General features: G+C 39.3%; 1 pseudogene; it reads left to right on the forward strand.

The window, feature by feature from the left end:
- The first annotated feature begins 16044 nt into the window (after window positions 1-16044).
- LOC116634120 lies at window positions 16045-17247 on the forward strand (annotated as a pseudogene).
- Window positions 17248-18236: the final 989 nt, after the last annotated feature.

Genomic DNA, 18236 nt, shown 5'->3' on the forward strand with positions numbered 1-18236 from the left:
TAGAGGGAGGGAGTCAGGTAACAGCTATATCATCTTTTATATGAGCCTTGAAAGTCAGACACTCTTACTTCTGCTGCATTCTATTCATTAGAGGTGAGTCACTAAGGACAGCTCATGATCAAGAAGAGGGGAATTAGACTCCCATCTCTTGATGGAAGGAGTGTCAAAGAATGCGGACATGTTTTTAGACCACCACACATACATAGCAAATACCTGTTACCTTTCAAGACTCCTCTTGACAGTCATCTTCACTAGGAAGCCTTTGGACCTTGACCATGCTCCACCTGACCCCTTTTCCTTTCTCAAATTGACCATATGCTCCACTGCACCTCTACTCTTCCTTGTCTGTTGCTATTACTACATGTATGATATCTTTTCTTGTATCCATATTAGTTTATGTTTGCCTGGACTTTATTTATTTATTTAAATTCCAGTTAGTTAACATACAGTGTAATATTAGTTTCAGGTGTACAGTACAGTGATTCAACACTTCCATAATATCTGGCCTATTAAAATACACATTTCTTAAGGGCAGAAATTATTTCTGTGTTCTCTTCTTTAGCCCAATTATTTAGCCCAATGCCTGAAAAACAAGGGGGGGGGGGAGGATCTTTAATTGAATAACTAATGAATTGAATATAAAATGGAATAAGAAATATGAGAATATATGTGAAGCTTATAAATACCATAAATTTAGTTATTCCAAACAGATTTACTTTAAAAAATAATATTAAACCATTTCTTCCAATGCTAAAACATTTGGTTTGGGGCATTATGAAAAATTACAATTTGCTTACTATTTTGTCTACATTGAGTAACAGGTGGCTGAAAATCCTGAACTTATTTTTTCCTTGCTAGAATTATGGTCATTGAAAGCAAAGTGTCATAACAGATTAAGAGCTCATGCTCTTAGTTTTGAGGCACTGAAAAAAACTAAAGTATAATGTAAAATACATTCATCTTCTTTTTCTCAGAACTTTAGTCTATGTTAATCTTGTAGATCCTCCAGTGCTGATTACTGTGAGAGCCATCAAAGGTCCATAAAAGCCCAATACAATAATGGAAGAAGGAACTTTTCCAAGACGAATTTAAGATGTGATGGAATTGAAAATGTAATGGTTAACTTCCTGGCAATTGTGTAATGAATGATAAGCAGAAATTAAGCAATGCCCTTCTATTTGCTGTAGATTTATGTTTGCCTTTTGGATTCATGCTGGCCATTGAAATTGACAGCATTAATCTTTGGCATCTTCACTTCATTTCCTATATAAAAGCTAGTTTAAAAAGATGTTGCAACCCTCACCCAAATTAGTGAAAGCAAGGTTATTTATATTTAATTTTCCCAAGAGCCATACTTTTTACTTCCTATGTATTTCTATATCAATACTAGCATTTTGTATATTGAGAAATTTTTAAAAATTGAATAGTTTACTGGCATATTTTGGCAACTCAAGATCTCTGTTGCCCGCAATTGCAATTGCATGGGGAATGGGTAATTATTCTTTAATAGTAGAAGAATAGTAGGGGTCACATTTGGCTCAGAGTCATGGGTAGCGTTTTCATTAAATATCACCCTGTAATCATTACTCACTGCACACTTTAGCAGGACAGCTGATGAGGAAGGACGATAGAACAGGGACATTGCCATCAATAGGCAGAGCACACACAGGCTCAAGAGTATAATTTGGTTCGACTAGTACTTGGAGACACTTACTGTCACATTATGCCACCCTACAACTAAAAAGAGTTTAGGGGATAAAAATTGTTGTTTAGGGAAAATGTGTGGTTGTCTGATGGCACACACTTCAAACTCTGCTCAAATAAAAACTAAGGCAAGTGAGAGATTCCACTCATCTTATTGTGACTTCAGTGAAATTTAGGACACTGAATCCCACAATTTTATAATATGTCCTCAGGCAGTATATGCAGTAGTGTCTTTCAAGCAAGTCAGGTGATATGAAGTGAGAGATATTATGCAATCATTACACATAAAGCTTGAATATAGAGGGAGGTAGAAGAGGGTTTTTTGTTTTGTTTTGTTTTTTACTCATTTCTCTGTGCCTTTAAATATAAAGAAAAGTTTCACACTGATTCCTACCATTGTCATTTTATACATTTTTAATTTTTCCAGTTTAGAAATAGCCATGACTGTGATCGCTCAGACTCATTTTCAGATATTTTAATTCTAAATCCTTTGCATATTTTGGTGTTTATAACATGAAAAACAAAACCAGAAATCCCAACAATCGAGGCACACATAGTGTTCAGTGTCAGAACACATGGATGGTTTGAGATGATGTATCCCTTTCACAATCTCTATTGGCCACATTCCTTTCCTTGAGCTTTCCCCCCAAAATACACACTCCAATAAAACCGTGAGCACATATGTCCAATATATCTCTCAGATGAGTCTCTGAGCCTCTCATTCCAGCCAAATTACTTCTCCCAAGTCCTTTTTATATAGAAATTCTCAAGTTGCTACTGGTTATATTTTCATTGGAACACCTAGTTCTCATAAAAACTTTCTACTTCTTCAAAGATACTTCCAGAGGACGAGAAAAATAATAAGCCTGGATATTTATTATTTGTAGTAGTCTATGATTTAAATTATGACAAAAAAAGGGCGCCTGGGTGGCTCAGTTGGTTAAGCGACTGCGTTCGGCTCAGGTCATGATCCTGGAGTCCCGGGATCGAGTCCCGCATCGGGCTCCCTGCTCACCAGGGGAGTCTGCTTCTCCCTCTGACCCTATCTCCTCTTTTGCTCTCTCTCTCACTCTCTCAAATAAATTAAAAAAGAAAGAAAGAAAGAAATATTTAAAGTAAATAAATAAATAAATAAATTATAACAAAAAAGTAAAGTCAGAATTCTGTGAGATCCCTAAGAGGTCTGGGATAAAAACTATTGAAAGAGAATAAAAGGTTGGGTAAGGTCATTTGTATGCAATAATACTCACTTAAAGCAATTTTAGAGGGTTTTATAAACTTGGGGGGAATATTTTCTCTTTTACTCCATGTTTTTACTAGTTTCTTGTTTGTATGTTGAATTAGAGTGATCAGTGTTTGTGTAGTGTTTCTGGCCATTGGGGGTTTTCTCTCACTCTAGATGGGAAAGAAGAATAGGAAACAGGGCAAAAGATTCATTTCAAAAGAGTGGTCATGATTTGGAAAGTGAGAGACAGCAAACAAACTGTGCCTGCCTCATTGCCTTATCTATGATTGTCCATATACTTCTCTTTTTCCTACCTATTGTTTATTTTTAATTTTACTTCTGCCTTTCAGATGATCTTAGTGGCCCTATATAATCTCTTTTATTTTCCCTTTATTTTTAAAGTTGTGAGATATATAATGCATAAAATGTACTGTCATTTAAAAAATAATTATATGTACCTTGTATCACCATCTACACCTAGTGTTGAATCACATCTAGCTTCATTCTTCAATAAATTTACAATTTTAGTGGAAAAGTGGAAACAGTACATGACTAAATACAATGAAGTGTTATAGATACTTTAAAAGACCCATGTCTGCATATAGAAAGTGGACACCAAAAACAAGACATGGTTAATTGTATTCATTGGAGAGAGGAGAAAAAAGACAGGCATGGCTTCATAGATAAAATTAGAGGTGAGTCTTAACAGATCAATGAACAATTGCCAAGTGAACAATCAGATAGTCCAGAATTCTAGGCAGAGAAGCTGCAAAACACCGATGTGTGAAAAGTCTCGGTATATTTTGAAATCACAAGTGGGATTGTGGGATGTAGGGCAGGGAGAGGGCCTTAATACCTTAAATTTTCTCTGGAATACCAATTCTAAAGTTTGAATGGGACAAGAGGGAGGCAGAGTGACCCAATAGAGGATGTTAGGGTAATCCAGGGAAAGACTAAGGTAGGGATTAGGGAACATGGAAACACTATGCAAATTTGAGGACTTTTAAAGACTGATAATTTAAAAGAAGAACAATTTTAAAGAAGTATAATTTTCAAGAACTGCCGATTAATTGGATGTAGAGAGTAATGAAAGGAGGAAACAAACCAGCCTTAGGTTTTTATTCTAAGTGGTACCACTTAGGTTGGTGGTGGTACCATTAGGTAAGATAGAGCATTCAGTAAAATTGCTCGGTAACACAAATTTGTATATAATGGAACTTATGATTGGTTCTAATTTTCCTCCCAGCCTTAGTTCTCAAACAGGGAGAGATGAAAAATCAGGGGGCAGGAATGCAGAACAGGGAGTAATTGGGAAGTGAGTGCCATGTGCTCATTTGAGACTTTCTCAGTGTATGGTCATCTATATTCAATACATGTTTCGCTATCTTTACTTTTGTTCCTATTACAATTTTACAGCATGACTTTTTAATTAACCTTGCAATAATATGACCTTGAATTTTAGCTGACATGATTTTTGGACCCCACATTTGGCATTTTGGTGGGGTCCTACTATATAGGAGGGGGGATAGCACCAAAGATGTTGAAATGAATTTTAATACTGAGTTTGTGGTGCTTATCATGCATGAAAATGGAACCCATTAAATAGGTATATGAACACACATATTTCAATATCAAAACTGAGATGGAAATGCAGACTTAGTGGCCATCAGTATATATTTGGTACTTGAAATCATGATTATATTTTTTTGTGGGAAACTGACATATTAAGAGTAGGCAGAAAAAGAAGAATCCACATAGAAAATGGAAAAAATGATCATGATCAAAAACATTTCAGGGGATCAAATGAGTGCAGAGTCATGGAAACTAAAAAATAGGGAGTTGTTTCTAGAAGAAAAAATGAAACAGTAACAAACGACTAGAAATTTTCCCTGCATTTGATAATTAGGCAGCAATCTCTGGCCTTGGTTAGAGCCTTTTAGTAGCATTCTGGGGGTGGAGAACTGATCGTAATAAGATAAGAAATGAATGACTCTAACAAAGTGAGACCGAACTATTCTTTCAAAATGTTTCAATGAGAAGGGGAGGATAGAATTTGGAAGTAATTATTCAAGTACATAGGGTCAGGTGGTTGTAAGGTGGAAGAAAGTTCAGCCTACTTGTGGTGCTAGTACCTAAAGAGAGGTCTGAGCCTGGGGAAAGAGAGAAGATAGACCATAGGACAAATCTCTTAGATATTGACAAGAATTAGATCAAGTGCCAGGATAGCAATCTTAGCCTTGAAAAGGAGAAGAAACACCTCTTTCTCGAAGGTTAATAGAGAGGACATTAGATAAATTTGTAGATTAGAAGGAATCAGAAGTAAAAAGTGACCTTGGCTGATGGCCTCTATTCTTTCAGGAGGGAAGGGTTAATGACAAACCGTCAAATGTGGCTCTTGAATATAAGCTAACAAAGATTCAAGGCTGGTTGATGCGTGTTAGTGAGAAAGCTACCTAAACTTACCGAAGTGCTTTGTTTTCTTATGCATTGTTGTAAATACACCCTGTTGTCCTGATCACTAGAAAGAAGTGATGAGAAAAGGCTTGCTGTAAAAGGAACACTAGAGACAGGCTTCTGATTACAGTTCTAGCTCCATTATGTTAGACAAGCCAATTTAACAGGTTTCTCATCTGAAAGGGAGACTTGAATTAAATGACCTCTAACTGTCCTTCCTAATACAAACCTAACTTTATCGGTTTTAATTTCCATAGAGGCAACTAAAAAGCCTGGAGAAATGTTCAAGCCACCCTATTTAACATATATGCCCATGCCATGCTGCAGAGACCTGGTAGCAGGAAACTTAAATTAGAGCTTCAGGTTTGGGATAGAATTTTTAATTTATCTCAAAAATATTTACAGCATTCGTACTTTGAGTCAAACACTGTACTAGGTGTTGTGTGAATAAAAAGATGTATTAGATGGGTTTGGGTCCTTGAGGGAGTTTACAAACTAGGAAAGGAATGGAATATACATCTTTCAAATGTTGAAACTATAAAATCGAAGACAGGAAGAGACAATAAACATTCCAGGACTGAGCATAACAACAATACAGATAGTCTTTGTTCCCAGGCTGTTTGTTAATTGCCACAGACATTTGCTGTTAATTGGCCAGGACATTTTCCAGTTCAGTTCATGTGATGTGCTGCTAGATCCCTCTTGTCTACTAAATCTGTTGCCACCATAGCCTGGAGAGATTCTAAAAGTATCATAGAAGACTACAGAAATGTTACCTCCCTGCAGAGGGAATTGGTTTGGGTATGAACCCATGAGCAGTTTAATGTCATTCAGCTTATGTCCTGTGTTATCCTTAAGCTAACTAAACTCTACCATCAGAACCAGGGTTGCTGCTTGGGGGCCGAGGATTGGGGGTTTGAAGGGATAGTATTCTATTAAACTTGGCATTAACTCCTCCTCTGCATATCTGCAAACCAAATGAAGTTTCAACACTCCCTCTCTCTCTCTCCCTCCCTTTTTTCTTCTCTCTTCTTTCCTGCCTCTCTCTCTCTTTCTTCTTTGTTTGCTCATGTAGTTTATAAATTTTTATCCCAATTTTGACTCAGCCCTGTGCTAGATGATATGGGTGAAAAGATAAAAAATACTGTTTCTTTTCTCATAGAACTCATAGTCAGGAGAATAATATACAAATCAACAGTAATAAGATGTCTTGATAACTGTTGGGAGGGTACTGTGCAATAAATACTGGAGAGGAGCGAGTGAAGGGATAATGGTCAGGGAAGACATTCTGAGTTGAGTCTGAAGTATAGCTGTGTGTGACTATGTGCATGTGCATAAGAGTGCAGAAGTATGAGATTGGAAAGGTAGACAGGGGACAGATCTTGAGGTGCCTAATGTGCCATTCTAAAAAGAATAGATCTTGTCCTGAAGGTAGTAAGAGCCAATGAATATTCAAGGGGGGGGGGAAGACAGTTATAATGGACATGATTAATCATATTTCATAGTATGTAGTTAAGAATTTGGCATTGACCAGAGAGAAGTCTGACTTTTGCCTTCAGCTTGGGAGTTAATCTACTCAAACTTAAGAGAATTATCTTTGTTCAGGGTGGTATATGACTGGACCAGATCTTAGGGTGGAGCCAGTCAGGACTGATAATCTTAAGGCTAGGGGTGGGGGTGGAGGGGTAGAGTTATGTCAAAGAGACTAATCATATGATTTACGGTGGGGTCATGCGGTATTAGTCAACTCCAAGACTGAGATCAACCACATGGACAATCAATCAATCCTATGTAATGAAACTCCAATAAAAACTCTGAATTCTGATGCTTGAGTAAGCTTCCCGGGGTTGGCAATCTTCATGATTATTATCATATGTTGGTGCTGGGAGACAAATGCATCCTGACTCCATGGGGAGAGAACCAAGGAAGTTAACATCTGGAATTCTCCTGGACTCTGCCCTATGCGTCTCCTCCTTTGTCTGATTTTGATCTCTATACTTACCCTATATTTAATTATAACCATGAGTATAATAAATCTCAGTGAGTTTTATGAGTTGTTTTAGTGAAACCAAGGGTGGCTTTGGGAACCCCCGAAACTTGCAATTGCTGTCAAAATTGAAGACAGTCTTGGGGACTGTGCCCTCTAACTTTAAAGTGGGTGGAAACTTCTTGCACATAGTAATTAAAAGTACAGGCTTTGGAGTCAGACCTGGATATAAATCCTAGCTTGGTTACTTTGCAGTCTCTCCAAAAGCTTTCTTTATGAGAAGCAGATGACTTTCGTGCTTTGTCACCTCCCCTTGGCTTACCTTGGATTTAGCTTCAGCTGTGCTTAATAGTTCCACGTGAGCTCAGACTCACCTTGCTCTGGTAGTAGTCCAGCTCAAATGTGTGCCGTGTATCTTTTCTCTTTTTGTCCCTGGGCTGTGGGAGCCTCTCAATCAATGCAAAGATGGCCCAGGGTCAGTCCTCTAATAAGGGGGAAGGCAGCTATAGTAAATGTTCCAAACTTTCATATTTGGAGTGTCCATTTCTTGGAGGCATTCTGTTCGTTTCTCAGATATTCCAGCTTCTGTTGTTTATAGCAGAAATCATGATAATGCACCTCGTATTGGCTTTTCCTTCCCATACCCTCACCTCTGCTTTCTACCTAAGACTTTTCTTGTGCTCTATTTTAGAAGCTAAACCAAGACACTATCATACTCTTGCTATGACGATTGAGATATTTACTTAAAAGGGTTCTAGTACTTAGTGTATAGAGGCTGCTATTAGAAAAGGACATAAATCAAGGCAGTAGGGATGAAGAGAAGGAGATTCATTTGAGGGATATGGGGCATTCAACTGGGAGATTTTTAAGATACTAGACGAGTATAACAATATGGATAGATGTGCTAAGGGATAGTGAGGAATCTGAGACAGCTCTCAGAATTTTGACTTTACCATTCTTTGAGAAAAGAGACTGAGAGAGAGGCAGGTTAGTGGTGGGAAGTGCTGACATTCATATTTGACATATGAAGATTGATATCCTTGTGGGTAGACAAATGTGACTGTCCATTACGATTTCTTTCTGCACATCTCAAGCTAAAAAGACAGGTGGTCTAAAGAGCAAGTTACCGCGGATCCTAAGTAACCCTTGACATCATCAGAGAAATGTATATAGAATAGAGGTTACAAACCGGACCCCACAAGCCAGACACGTAAATAGTCTGAATACTATTTCCCCACATATTGGTATTTTTTTGTTGTTTGTTTTCATTTATTTGGAATCATTTTCTAACTTATTTTATATAAAAATCCAACATCAAGCTTGCATTTCTGAATGACAACACTCAGATGAGTCTGAATAACCTATATCACCTTTAGAATAGAAAAAGCTCACTCCAATCAAACACAGGCCACACCACCTGTTCCCCCTTTGGACTGAGGGTCAGTTGCTATTTATCATGAAGGTATTCATTAGTTTTCCTGATAACAGAACCACGTCACTCATTTTTGTTATATATTTGCTTCCTTGTAGGCATTTGTGATCATAATCTGTGCAGAATAAGGGAGTAGGGGATGAGGGACACCCTGGGGAAGCATATTTTAAGGGGTGGATGCTTTGGAAGAAGATCTAAGAAAGGAGCCTCTACTGGGTTGGACAGTGTCCTCTTGAAATTCATGTTCACCTGGAACTTGTGAATGTGATATAATCAAGATAAAATGAGGTTATATTGAGTTAGAATGGACCCTAAATTGAGTACTACTGGTGTCTGTTTAGAAAGAGGGAATGAACCCAGACACACACAAAACATGTGGCAACAGAAGCAGAGATTGGAGTGATGCATCTACAAATCAAAGAATGCCAAGGATTGCCAGCAACCCCTGGAAGCTAGAGAGAGGCAAGGAAACATTCTCTCTTAGAGCCTTCAGAGAAAGCACAGCCCTGCTGACACCTTGATTTCAGACTTCTAGCCTCCAGAACTGTAAGAGGATAGATTTCTTTTGTTTTAAGCCACCTATTTCGTGGTACTTTGTGATGGTGGCCCTAGAAAACGAATAAGGATAAGAAGAAGAAGAGAGGGGATCAATAGGAAAGTCTCTTTAAGAAAAAGAGTGTTATTATTTTTATGATCAAATGCTGAAAAGTGTTCAAATAAAAAAGATACTGAGATTGCTGGAAGTGCCAAGCAGGAATTTAGTGCTAACCTTGGGCGGAGCCCTTTCTAAGGAGTGCTGGGCGTGCAATCCCGATGGAAGTGGGCAGAGGAAAGAAAATGAAATCAAGAGGTCATGAGAAGGAGTAGATTTAAGAAGTTTCTCTGAGAAGGAGATGAGAATAACAAGACAATAGAGGCACATGGGATTCATGGTGTTCAGATAACTTTTTTCAAAGATAAATACTCCGCATTTCCGTAGTGACTCATTGCTGTGTGTCCCTGCAAATGCACTCGATACCCTTCTCTGGCTGTTCTATCAGGAGGTTGGCGCGTACAAACTGCGTCAATGGGCTCTCTTGCCCTCTACTTCTGATTAGGTTTGAACGGTGGGAAGCACCAGCAGAAGATGAAAAGTTGTCCAAAAGTGAGGTCAAGGTATTTATTGCTCTGCTTTCCTCTCCACTGGGGTCATGGGTTAGCAGGGCTAAGTCCACAGCTTTTGTCTGGTGGTACTCTCCTACAGCAATCGTTCTCTTCTGCCTTCTGGTAATTGTCCCCCCTTCTTCCTTCTTCAGGCCTATGGGTGGAGAGTAGAAAGCATCACTTTCTTTTGATTGTTTCCCTTTACCCTTAACATTTTCTCATATGCAATCCCTTCATTAAATGTTTTTCAGTTACCCCATTTGAATGTGTCACCTACTGGGTGATTAATACAGGGAGATAAATCCTGAGAAGCTGAGAAAACATGATTTTGGAACCTCTTTCTACTTACAGTTGATCCTTCACATGGGCACCAGAGTGATTCCTTTAATAACATGAGTCAGATCATATAGCTTCTCTACCCCAAGCTCTCCGGGGACTTCCCATGTTACTGGGGATGATTCTACAGCTTCTTCCATGGCAACCAGGCCTATAACCTGGTCCCCAGCTAATTCCCTGATCTCATTTTCTTCTACTCTCCCTCTCGCTCTCTCAGCTGGCTTCCATGCTCTTCCTGGAGCAAGACAAGCATACTCATTCCCCATAACCTTTGCATTTATTCTTTCCTCTGTCTAGAATGCTCCCTCACAGATATCAAAGTGGATTACTTCCTCACTTGATTCAAGCCATTGCCTGATGTCACCTATCAGAGACAACTCTCTGTCACTTATCAGATGACAGCTCTCTCTAAAATAGTTATCTATCTATCTATCTATCTATCTATCTATCTATCTATCTACCTATCTCCGGGCATCCCAGAGTCCAGATGACGATTTACAATATTAAAAAATCCCCAGATTCTATTATCCTCAAAATGAATCTCGTCCCATTTTTATCCAAAATGGCAAGTTTGGGATATGTAAGGTGTTGTGGCCATGAAAATGCCTATCTCAGGTCTCTAACTAGGGAAGAATATAATTCATGTATGACGCCAACTGCTGCACTCTCAAATACATCACATTTATGACAGTGCAGCATTCTGGGGGATGCTCCAAGACCTTGACTGAGTGCACCAGGGATACTAAGGCAGGCTCAATCCTGAGCAATGTGGAATTTGCCTAATGGACAATTTTGGCTTGAGGACTCCCCATTGACATTATTGAAGGTTTCAGAAATGCACCCTAACTAAGCCTCTTCTACTTGACCTTCATTCCTTCCCTGTCTCTTTTACAAGAGTCAGACTTGACATTGCAGTCTCTTAGCTCTTCCAAGCTCCTCTAGCCTCCTCCTCACTCTCTCTCATAGACACTCCCCTTGTAAATCTTTTCCACATTTAATTTCATCTTGCTGTCTGCTTCTTGAAGAACCTGGATGAACACACAAAGGAATCTTTTCCCCAGGGCCCATGACATTGTCTCTTGCTCAGGTCTTTGCTTTTCTAGAAAGCATCTTGATGACAAATCCTAAGGTGTTCAGAAATTCACTATCCAAATCAATGGGTTCCAAAGAGGAATTTCTCCCATATTTTCAGTTACTGCCATTATTCTATTTTCTGACCTTTCCTCACACTTCTCAGATTTCCATCTTTCCCATTCTAGTTCTCTCCACTGCCAGAGAAAAGCAAAGAACTCTACCATAGTTTTAAGTCATGGAATGTGTCCTGCATGCCTCATTTGAGGGAAATACAACACATCACCAACAGATGATGGTGAACTATGTACATAGAACCAAAGCTCATTATTTAAAGTATATGTGTGTGTGTGTGTGTGTGTGTGTGCATGCACACGTGGGTATAAAAAGGATTTGTTGGCATTCTAGAAGGCAGCAGTAAAGAGAAATTTGATTTAATGTGGTTAAAGTGTCAGGTTCTTGGCTCTACTCTATGCTCTGCTAAAAAACAGCATATGACCCCTGACAGCTCCTAGTTTAGAGTTTTTCTTCCTTTCTCCTGCATTCTGGGTTCCTTTCTCTTGTCCTCCTCTGGGGTCTCACTTTTAAATCCTTCCCTCCCTCTCACATACTGCATCTGCTGCCTCTCAAATGGGTTCTTCTCTAAAGCCTAGAAGCATGCTTAATTGTCTCCCACTTAACAAATAAACAAGCAAAACTCAAAAGACCATACCTTGTCTATCTATTTCACAGGAATGTTTTGGGTGGGCATAAGTTGGCTTGGCTATCAACTCCGTGTAAGCAGAGATTATGTCTGCTTTAATCTGTGCTGCATCCCCTGACCCTTGCCTGCTACCTCGATCACGACAGAAAAGAAACAAATAAACAATTATTGAATGAATGAATGAAATGAGAAAATACATGTGCTTTTTGAAAGATAATACATGTGCTTCGAAAGTGGTATCCAATATAAATATAAAGGCATACATGATAATTAACTTTTATCTTCTTTGTAAGCAAATTTTACTGAACTATAAAACACATGCAGAAAAGTACACACATCATAGCACAGTTTAATGGCTTTTCATAATGTATTTATGCTTGTAAGGCCAGGACCGGAATCAAGGAAAAGAGTATTATTGGCACCCAGCACCCCAAAGTTCCCCTTACTGTTTTTTTTTTTTTAAGATTTTATTTATTTATTTGAGAGAGAGAGAGAAAGAGAGAAGGAGAGAGCACAAGCAGAAGGAGGGACAGAGAGAGAAGCAGGCTCCCCGCTGAGTGGGGAGCCCAATGTGGGGCTCGATCCCAGGACACTGAGATCATGACCTGAGCCGAAATCAAAAGTCAGACGCTTAACTAACTGAGCCACCCAGGCACTGCTGTTCTTTTTTTTTTTTTTAAAGATTTTATTTATTTATTTGACAGAGAGATACACAGCGAGAGAGGGAACACAAGCAGGGGGAGTGGGAGAGGGAGAAGCAGGCTTCCCGCGGAGCAGGGAGCCTGATGTGGGGCTCGATCCCAGGGCTCTGGGATCATGACCCGAGCCGAAGGCAGACGCTTAACGACTGAGCCACCCAGGCGACCCCACTGCTGTTCTTTTTTAATTACTACAGACCTCCACCCACCAACCTGTCTTTTATCCAGCTTCACTATCTCAACACTTTGTTTTGGAATTTCATCCGTATTGTTTTGTATAGTTAATTCACTCTCATGTCTTTGTAATTTTCCACGGTAGGAATATACTCAAATTTATTTACCAATTCTGCTGTTGATAGACATTAGGGTTTTATCTCCAGTTTTTGGTTACTGTGAATAGCGCTTCTCTGAACATTTTTGAACATGTCTTATGGTGGATTATATCCAGTGGGTGGAATTGCTGGTTTATTAAGGCTCCGTATTAAAATGCCTCCTATAGGGGCGCCTGGTTGGCTCAGTCGGTTAAGCATCTGCCTTTGGCTCAGGTCATGATCCCGGAGTCCGGGGATTGAGCCCCGAATCGGACTCCCTGATCAGCAGGGAGTCTGCTTCTTCCTCTGCCTCTCATCCCGTTCATGTTCTTTCTCACTCTCTCTGTCTCTCTCTCAAATAAATAAATAAAATCTTAAAAAAATAAAATAAAATAAAACACCTCCTGTAAACACTCCTAAAATCCTAAAACATTCAATAAGGAATAGCAACTCACTCAAATCCACTCAAATAAGAAAGGTTTTACTGAAAAGTGCACAAATTCCACAGAATTCAAGAAAATGGGAAACTATTAAAAGCAGCCATATGAATTCATAAAGCACAGCACTTGGGCTTAAATAACTTGACATATTTTAATAGATCCAGAAGCATTTTAAATTTTATAACCCAGAAGGATGTTCATGAGGAGGCCACTAAGTTATCGAGAACAAATTAAATTATCAGGGTTGTATAATATATTTTAGGAAAGAAATTATTGACAAATTAAAATATAATTTAGATCTTAATAAGGAAAATATTCAGCAATGTGGGAGTATCTTCTACCCTAATCTTGCTTTACTAAAGAGTCTAAATAGCTGCTATTGTATTGCAGGAAAATAACCCCCACAATCTTTTTATATAATGAGGAAAAATATTAGGAACACTAAAATTTCTTTTTAGCATATTTCAGTTTTATATTTTCGCATATTTAAATATACAGTTTGCAAGGACTTACACATAATAACCATTTATTAAATATACTATTATATTTATGAATTATATAATTATCTTACATAGAATATACATATAATGAAGTAGAAGAGCTGTCACTAAAATGTGTCAATCAAATATCTATATAGTGCAACGTAAATTTGATCTCCATGGACCTACATTATTAAAAGTTCTATTGGCCACACAGTTCCTCACAGGTGATGAATTTGTGCTATAATCTTTATTCTGATTTCCACAGTGATATCCCACCATTGGGTAAGTAATTACTGTTTTCTCTAGGTGCTTACTGAGGTGACCTCGTGCTTTGTTTTTCAACCTTCACTGAAATGTGTCATGAAGTGCAAGAGAGAACAGGACTATTATATTATTAGATAAGCATACCTGTCCCCTGGCTAGTTCAAAAGGACATTGTAAGAATTAATGAGATTATATCATTGAAGTACCTTTAAATACTGGAAAAATTCAAACTATGTAAATGGTTATGACTTTAAAATGATCACCAAAGGTATATTTCGGGAGTGTGATTGTATTCCATTCAAAAATTATTAAGTCAATAAATTAGCTTTATAATGTCATTTTTACTAAATTCAAAGGGTAGAGTCTTGAACTAATTTAACTTTTGTGAAAGAGACCTTTTCTATAAGGCAAGACTCTTTTAGTTGCAACTCTGAAAACCCAGCCCAAAGGAGCTTACCTATTAAAGGGAATTGATTGGCTCAAGTAATTGAAAAGGCTGGGGGTGGTATCCCTTCAGGCATGGCTAGGTGTAGAGTTTTCAAAGGACAGAATACTGAAATGACCACTCTCCTCAGCTCTGCTTTCTCGTAGATTATTGTCATTGTTGGGCAGATTCTCCTATGTTAAGAGCAAATTTGGTCAACAGCGGCTTCAGAGGTTTCTCAACCCACGTGGAAACCCCAGGGGAAAAGGACAGCTTATCTTTCCCAACAGTTTTATGAAAATCCCCAAACAATTTTTGGCCCACAATGGCAATGAATTTCCCACTGTGGTCAGTGAAATGCGGCCTCAGTTAGCCAGGACAGGTCACAGGTGTATCCTGGAATGAGAGGTTTCAATATTGTCTCATCCAGACCGAGGGAAGAAGGGCTGCCTGCTACCACCAGAGGACAAGGCTAAAGGCAAAACCAGCAAAGGACTAAGTATCCTTTCTGCCAGTGTGTAAGGTATAAATCAGAAAGTCCAAAAAAGAGAAATGTTTCCACTAAACCCAGTTTTGTTTTTAACATTTCTTGAAGATTGATAAAACATTCAACAGTTTTTGTCTAAATGTTCTGCGACTGTAAATTGCCTCCTGGGTTTAGCAGAACTACTTGCCAAAATCTTATTGACTGGGTGTTGCAGAGATTCACGGCTACATTTCTCCTCAGCAAGATCACAACTGTACAGATGTTAGTCAGGATATCTGGGACCCATAACCCGAACATTCAGTGAATACATAAGGTGAACTGGATGACCGCGTCATGTTTGCACACATATTAGCTAGGGACGCTGTGAGGAGAACAAGTGACAGTGTTAAAACTCCAATAGAGGAAAACTAGAAGACCAATCAACCTGATTTTATTTGTAGAAGAGAGTCTCTTAAATAAATGATTAAAAAGGAATTTAGAGCCTCAAGGGGAAAATTAAAGGTCTTATAGAATGGTAGAAAAAAAGTAACAAGGGCAAAGAAAGTCAAATTACAACAGATGTACTTGTTGGTGGGTCATTTGAATTTTGCTGGCGGGGCAACCCCAGCAGGAGGGGTATTTTCACATCTTTTAGCGGAGGCCACAGCAGGGATAAGGAGTTCTAATCACTTTATTAGAATCACAAAGTCATTAAAGGAGGCATGGGCATGTGGGAACTGTTTATGGAAATAGTCAATGAAATGCTTGTATGGCCACAAGAAGTAATGGAAAGTAGATGTTGCTTATGGACACATTAAGAGAAAAAAATTGATTTATTTTGGCTGAATAGACGGACTCATGAGCTTCTCTTTGGTGAGGAAAAGAATTGTTCTGAGAATGAGGCATGATGCTGGCAGCTTTAGTGCAGGATCTTGGACCATCGACTCCAATTAAGCCCTTATGCCCCTTTGGTAAGAGCGATTAAAATATTAATTTACCTTACAATGTTGATTGTAACATATAAACTTGCTCGGAGTTTTTAAAAATCACTTCTGATGGGGGAATTTAGAACTTTTTGGGATTCTGCTCTTCCTACCAAGGATTTCTTAATTAAAAAAAAAAATTTTTTTTTTTTTTTAATTAACCTAGACACAACAGATCTTGGTGATTCTATAAACCTAACTCTGATATGTAAAATCTGCTGGTTCATAACCCCAATCTCACTCATATACATGGTTCGGGGAAGTAAAAGTGTGCCTAAAAGAGTGACTGTGTTCAGATCGCGCCTGTTGTCACCAGGGAGGCCCCAAGACTTGACCTTTACTGCTCACCTGCTTATACCCATCGACCTCAGTCCCACATTTTCTTTAAACTCTTCTTTCAAGTTTATCTCTTAACAAGAGACCCTACAAGCATAACACACTGTGATGGAACTGAAACTACCCCTCAAGCAATAATGAACTGCCCAGAGGAGAGCTCTGGTGGCCCAGATCACCCAGGCCGGTTTGAGCTAAACCCCCAACTCGTGCCTGCACAGATGGGCTTGGAATGACTGACCATGACCTTTATCTCATTATAATACTAAAATCTCTGCCCCGCGAGGAGCGCAAGCCCCGCTTAACACAACATGCAATGTAGGTATAGCACGTTTCCTTAATGCGCATGCTCAGCCTTGTGCCTGCTTCCACATACAAGTCTGCGGGGAGGCGGGGTGGTGGCAGACTGCGCAGACCTGGCCAAGGTTATGCCTCCAGCCCTTCGGCAAGAAGAAGGAGGAGCTGCTTAAGCAGCTGGAAAACCCGAAGGTGGAGCTGTCCCAGCTGCGCATCACCAAAGCGGCAGGCGATGTGGCTTCTAAGCTCTCCAAGATCCGAGTTGTTTGCAAATCTATCGCCGGTGTTCTCGCCGTCATCAACCAGACTCTGAAAGAGAACCTCAGGAAATTCGACAAGGGTAAGAAGTCCAAGCCCCTGGATCTGCGCCCAAGAGGACACATGCCATGTGTCGCTCGCTGCCTGAATAAGCACCAGGAGAACTTGAAGACCAAGAAGCAGCAGCGGAAGGCCCGCGGCTGTACTTGTTGTGCAACTACACGGTCAAGGCCTGAGCCCCGACATCAATAAAACACAAACTGAGAAAGAAAAAAAAAAAAAAAGACTTCCCTATCTCAATATTCATCCTAATTCTAAATACAAGGGACCCATTCACCCTTCCTTGGGGAGTCACAGCTTTGGAAGTTACCCCACCACCCATCTTACTTGCTGTAAATACAGTTTACACTGTGAGACAACTCAGGTGGTGTAGTTTCTCTCTGAGACTCTCCAAGGAGTGAACTCAAGTTGGTTGGGTTATACTATCACCACAGGCCAGAGTCACTTTTGGGCTAAGTGAGTATGTATCAGTGTATTACAATATTAAAATAGTATTTTAAGTCTATTATTGTGAAACAAATCACCATAAGTTTAGCAGCTTAAAATAACACCCATTTGTTAGACCACAGTTTTGTAGATCAGAAATTCGAAATGGCTGAATTCTCCGCTCAGGGTCTTGCAAAGCTGAAACCAAAGTGTTGGCCTGCTCTATTTTCATTTGGGGGTTGTGGGAGAAAATTTGTTTCCATGTTCATTGAGGTTGTTGACTAAATTCAGTGCCTTGTGGTGTTAAGACCGGAAGTCCCTGTTTCTTTGTGGGCTGTCATCTGGGGGCTGCTGTCTACTCCTATCCTAAAGACCGCCAGCATACCTTGCCACATGCCCATGGTTTATTTGCAAACCCAGCAATGGGGAATCTTATTGAATCTCTCTTTTGTGTCGAATCTCTGACTTCAGGAAGAGCCCAGTACCTTTTAAGGGCTCACCAGATTTGGTCAGGTTCACCTAGGATAAACCCTCTTTCTTAAAATCAACTGTCCCATATAGTATAACCTAATAATGGGAGTAAATCCATCATATTCACAGTTCCAGGGGTTATGCAGGCTATATGCAGTGGGTATCTTGGGGGGATCATCTTAAAATTATGCCTGCCATAGGTAGGACAGTAGCTCTCTTTCATCTAAATGTAGGTGGTGACAGTCTATATTTCAAGCAAAGAAATCAC

The sequence above is a fragment of the Phoca vitulina genome, unplaced genomic scaffold (assembly GCF_004348235.1).
Source record: "Phoca vitulina isolate PV1807 unplaced genomic scaffold, GSC_HSeal_1.0 scaffold8, whole genome shotgun sequence".
NCBI lineage: Eukaryota > Metazoa > Chordata > Mammalia > Carnivora > Phocidae > Phoca > Phoca vitulina.